Here is a 5569-nt window from a genome sequence, read left to right as displayed (position 1 = left end):
CGACTGACAGGAAGGAATCTGCTCTGATTAAAACCTGCAGCATGATGGGAAGTTTTCAGGACAGAAAAGCTTCAGATGAACCTGAGGATGAACTCTAAGCTGAAGGATCTGATGTTTGAGTCAAGTTGCATCATTTTGTCTGAACCATCAGGGTTTATCTCAGTAAACTTGCTAGATCAGTGTCAGTTGATTCCTGATCAACTTCTTGGTGAAGATAAGAATGAAGGAATTTTGATGCCACAAAAAAAAATTGCCCCACAAAAACTCTTTTCTTTATAAAGCTTAAAAATGTCAAGTTCTCCTCAAACTAAAATCACACACCTAATGTATATTTATAATTTAATGTCTTCTTGTCTTTATGGTGAAGGAACAGAAATCTTTAAGTGGGAATCAAAACAGTCAGTGATTCGTCCCTCAGCTGTGAGAGAACCTTTAAACATTAAAAGGTCCATCTTTGATGTGTAAAAATTGTATTAAAATGTCTTTTGTTTCCATCATAATCTCTGTTATACAGAGATATAAATATATTGTTGTATTTACCAACATTCTTTCATATTCTCACATCTAAGCAAAATTTCAACATTTTTCATCTAATTTGTTCTGCACCACAGTTTAAGAAACCAGCAAAATATGAATGAATCAATGTTGAAATATAACGGGTCACAGAAAAGTCTCTCTGTTCGTTTTTATTATTTTTTCTCTTCTTTCTATGATCGGTCTGTGGAGCTTTGATTCTGGATCATCACTGATCTGGAAACTTATCCAGACATCTCAGCCTTGCAGCAAGAAGGTTCTGGGTTTGAATCCCAGTCTGGGGTCTTTCTGCATGGAGCCTCCATGTTCTCCCTGTTCATGCCTGGTTTCTCTCTGGGTACTCCGACTTCCTCCCACAGTTTCTCTAAATCGTCCTTAGATGTGAGCTTGTGTCTCTGTGTTGTCCTGTGATGGTGACCTGTCCAAGTGATCCCGTCTCGCCCAAAAATCACTGGAGAGAGAGGCACCAACACCCCCAGGACCCTGTGAGGATGAACTTGTTACATGATGGATGGATGAAGTGATCAGTCTGATTATTTGCTGAATGTGAATTATAAGTTATTTTCTTAGATTTATCCTCTAATCCGTTTTATTCTCTTTCTGTTTATCAACAGATAAAAATATTAACTCCACTGTTCATGAAGTCCTGGAAGGACGAGACATGAAGACGCTGCACAACGTCTCTAAGGACGATTTGGGACGAAGACAGAAAATTCAAACAAGAAAATGGCCAACAGAAAATTATGAGCAAATATTTAAGTTTTTATCTGAGGGAATCACATCTGTCACTTTTTATTTGGTTTTGTACAAGATCAGATGTTTTTTCTTAAAGCAGCATCAGTGTTAGCTTCAGCTGCAGTGTGTGAAGCTGACACTAAACCAGTGAGGCTCTCATGGAATAACTGTGTGGCCCTTGACTACATTTCAAGAATGACACAAATGTGGCAAATGGAGTTGATGCAGATGGACACTTTTTGTAATTTGGATGAATTTAATATCTTGTTGAATCTTGTTGAGTTTAATATCAGAAGAGGCTACAAATAATATTTTACTCTGAAATGAGCTTTGACACACATTAAATTGGGCAAAAATGAATGAAAGTTTTATTTTTGTTCCTTTTCTAAACCAATTAAATCGAAAATATTCAACCCAAGAAGTGAGAATCCATTTTTAAGATTAACAATAATTTATTTTTGTTTGTTTTGCTTCAGTAAAATATTTTATGAATTTATCAGTTTTCATTTATTAAAATTATTTAGCATTTTTCAACTGGGGAAAATATATCCCCCCTTTAGCACTTTGAAGTTGCTAATTTTGGTCCCGAGTGCAAAAAGTTTGGACGCCACTTTAAACTTCTCACAACAATCAAACATCCCAGGCTACAGAAAACTCTCCTCTAAATTCAAATTCTCAATCTTAGGTCAAATCTTTACTAATCTGTAAATGCAGGAGAACATGAACTGTTTCTCTGTCTGTATAAAAAACACATTAATTCAGCATTTTTGGTGCATCTAATAATTTTAATAAAGCTGTCCAGAAGTTTTAACTCGTTTGATTAATATGCTGCCACCTCAGTTACATCAGTTTCTTCTCATTTACATTTTTTCCCAATATCCTTTGTCAACCAGTAAAACAAGAATTTAATCTAAAATATAAAATATACGTCTAAAGTCTATGTCTAAAATATATCTAGATGTGTTCACAAGCCACTGAAAGTAAAATAATAAATAAGTAAATGTGTTAGGCCGATCATAATGAGCATTTCTTCTTGTAAAATCTCACATCACTTCAGTTATTTTTAAACAAACTTTTACTTTGAAAGTCTAAATTCTGACCCAGCCTTCCATGAGTTTTTTTCCATGTGAAAGTGAAATTAACACACTTTAAGTATTCAACCAGAGCTATTGTCTTTTCGTCGGGTGACATTACATTGACTGCAGGATAAAATTGGCTTTCGGTTTATTTTGTGAAATTGTTAGTTAGTTAGTTAATAAGACATCATCTTGTAATGATTCGGTGTTTGGAAGTACAGGATGATGGATCTGTTCGCTGTTCTTCTGTTTGTCCTTTTCGGTAAGATCTCCTTTTTTCCCAGCTTAATTTAGCTGAGCTTCCCTTTGTCTCATCACACTCCGTTAATTCATTTCCAGGCACTTTTGAATCCTTAATAACAAATACTTATACTGTAACAAATAGAAGTACGGCCGAAGTGGCCAGTCCTGTGTGTGTTTTGAACACTTTTCCCAGAGACGAGTTTTGACACTCAGTTAACACAGTTTTAATCAAACTCCACTGTCTGCAGCAGCTGGTTTTACTTTCCATTCGGCTGGATGGATTCTCAGTAAGGTTGCCATCCGTCTCGTATTTGGCTGTTAAACGTTGCTATTGCAATTTGTTCCGTGTTTATAAAAGTGCCCAATAGACACGCCTATCACACACATAAATACTAAGTGTAACATTAATGACAAAAATAAAATATAGGAAATATTAAGGTCATATTAAGGGAGCTACAGGACCCCCACAACGCAGCACGGAGCGTTGCCTAGAGACGGACAATACGCAGCCATAGTGAGCCGCCATCTTTTTAAAATGTCCTCGATCCGATACTCCGCCATGCCCTTAGAAGCAAGAACTACTTAAATGAGAGGGAACAATGTCAGTGAGAATGTAAACAGGCATTTAGAAACAAAGTGTCCATCATGGTTTGCTGTGTGATCAGAGAGAATCAGGAGAGCAACTGCAGACCCGTTAGAACCAGACATCAGTGTCTCTTCATCCCTCAATCATCTTCTGAGACCGATATAGTCCAGAACATTTTATTATTGATTCAGTTTTTATTGTGCTTTTAGTAAACTATTATGATTGACTGTAGGATGTTGAGTTTGGATGGTATTTTATTTTATAACGGTGTCAGCCAAATTTATATCAATTTAAAGAACAAATCATTCTAATAGATTAACAGTAAATATCTCCTACATAAAAAATGTTTGTCAGGGCTTTCTGTGTGTTGTACAGTGTATATTTCACTGTTATTTTGGTTTATCAGTTTGGATAAGCTGACTTCCTATCAATGAAGAAAAAACATGCTAACCAAAAATGCACCAGACACAGGCAGAGGGGCAGTTCTAGACAGGAGAACTGAAAAAATTATACTAAATAAATGTATTTTGTTAATATTCAATGGTGGGGGGTTTTAAACATTCACAATTTTACATGTTTAGTTACTGTATCAGGAGAGAATCACACTTTCCATCTGCCAAAAATCTGCAACCTGAATCTCTGGAGACGCAACTGACTCTTTGGCTTATTTAATATATACATTTTTTGTTTCAATCTTTTAAGTGTTAACTTGAAAAAAACACAGACTACTCTGGCCTCCATAGTGAATTTGGTTCAGAACCAGCCTCCTTATAACATGCACATATTTGCACATAACTATATTTTTGGGTGACTGAGGACAAATTTTGAATCCTAAATCAGGTTTTCTGATCAGTTACTCGGTTCTTCAGTAGACTTTATACCAAATACTTTTTACCTTTGCCTAATTAAAGCTTAAATAATTTATTGGACAGTTCCTTTCTATTTCTACTTAGGTAAAAATTATATTACTCTGATTGGAATGCAAATTTGGTGCTCTCACTATTGCTCTATGAATCACTTTTTTCAACAACAAACTGCCATTAAATAATGTCCACCACTGCAGCGGCCATCCTAGCCCATGAGAGCAGAGCGACACGGCCGTGGTGGATCTCCCTTATTTTAATTTCTGAAAGGTGGCAACCCTACGTCTCATGCTGGAGGCAAAGTCACCAGCAGATGGCGATTCACTTCAATCCATGTTTTTTTTGCCAGCCATTATTACTGCAGGTTTAGAGGAAAAAAAAAACAAGGATAAAGACAGGATGTGCAGGTTGGGCCGCTAGTTTGATTTCTCATTCTCTAAACTGAAGTTTTTGTTCTTTGTTGTCATTAAAAGCCCTTTCACTCACCGTGCTGCTCACAAACTCTTCTCTGANCGTGTTTATAAAAGTGCCCAATAGACACGCCTATCACACACATAAATACTAAGTGTAACATTAATGACAAAAATAAAATATAGGAAATATTAAGGGAGCTACAGGACCCCCCACAACGCAGCACTGACCGTTGCCTAGAGACGGACAATACGCAGCCATAGTGAGCCGCCATCTTTTTAAAATGTCCTCGATCCGATACTCCGCCATGCCCTTAGAATCAAGAACTACTTAAATGAGAGGGAACAATGTCAGTGAGAATGTAAACAGGCATTTAGAAACAAACCCTGCCAGCATGCCTAGGTGGGCCCCATGTGGGGAAAAGGAGGGCATGCCATATGGGTCCCATATGGGTTTGTCCGCGGGTTCCACGATGGCCCCACATTGGTTTGCCCATGTAGGGTCACAGCCCACATGGGTCCTACTTGGGCCATGTGGGCTGTGGTGGTGGCCCACATGGGTTTGTCCATTTAGTGCCCATGTAGGGCCCATGTGGGCTGTGGCCCTACATGGGCAAACCCATGTGGGGCCATTGTGGAACCCGCGGACAAACCCATATGGGACCCATATATCAGCCCTCGTTTCCCCCACATGGGGCCCACCTAGGCATGCTGGCTGGGAAAGTGTCCATCATGGTTTGCTGTGTGATCAGAGAGAATCAGGAGAGGAACTGCAGACCCGTTAGAACCCAAAGAACCAGACATCAGTGTCTCTTCATCCCTCAATCATCTTCTGAGACCGATATAGTACAGAACATTTTATTATTGATTCAGTTTTTATTGTGCTTTTAGTAAACTATTATGATTGACTGTAGGATGTTGAGTTTGGATGGTATTTTATTTTATAACGGTGTCAGCCAAATTTATATCAATTTAAAGAACAAATCATTCTAATAGATTAACAGTAAATATCTCCTACATAAAAAACGTTTGTCAGGGCTTTCTGTGTGTTGTACAGTGTATATTTCACTGTTATTTTGGTTTATCAGTTTGGATAAGCTGACTTCCTATCAATGAAGAAAA

Source organism: Poecilia formosa, unplaced genomic scaffold (assembly GCF_000485575.1).
Source record: "Poecilia formosa unplaced genomic scaffold, Poecilia_formosa-5.1.2 Scaffold853, whole genome shotgun sequence".
Classification (NCBI taxonomy): Eukaryota; Metazoa; Chordata; class Actinopteri; order Cyprinodontiformes; family Poeciliidae; genus Poecilia; species Poecilia formosa.
This window is presented reverse-complemented; position numbering follows the sequence as displayed.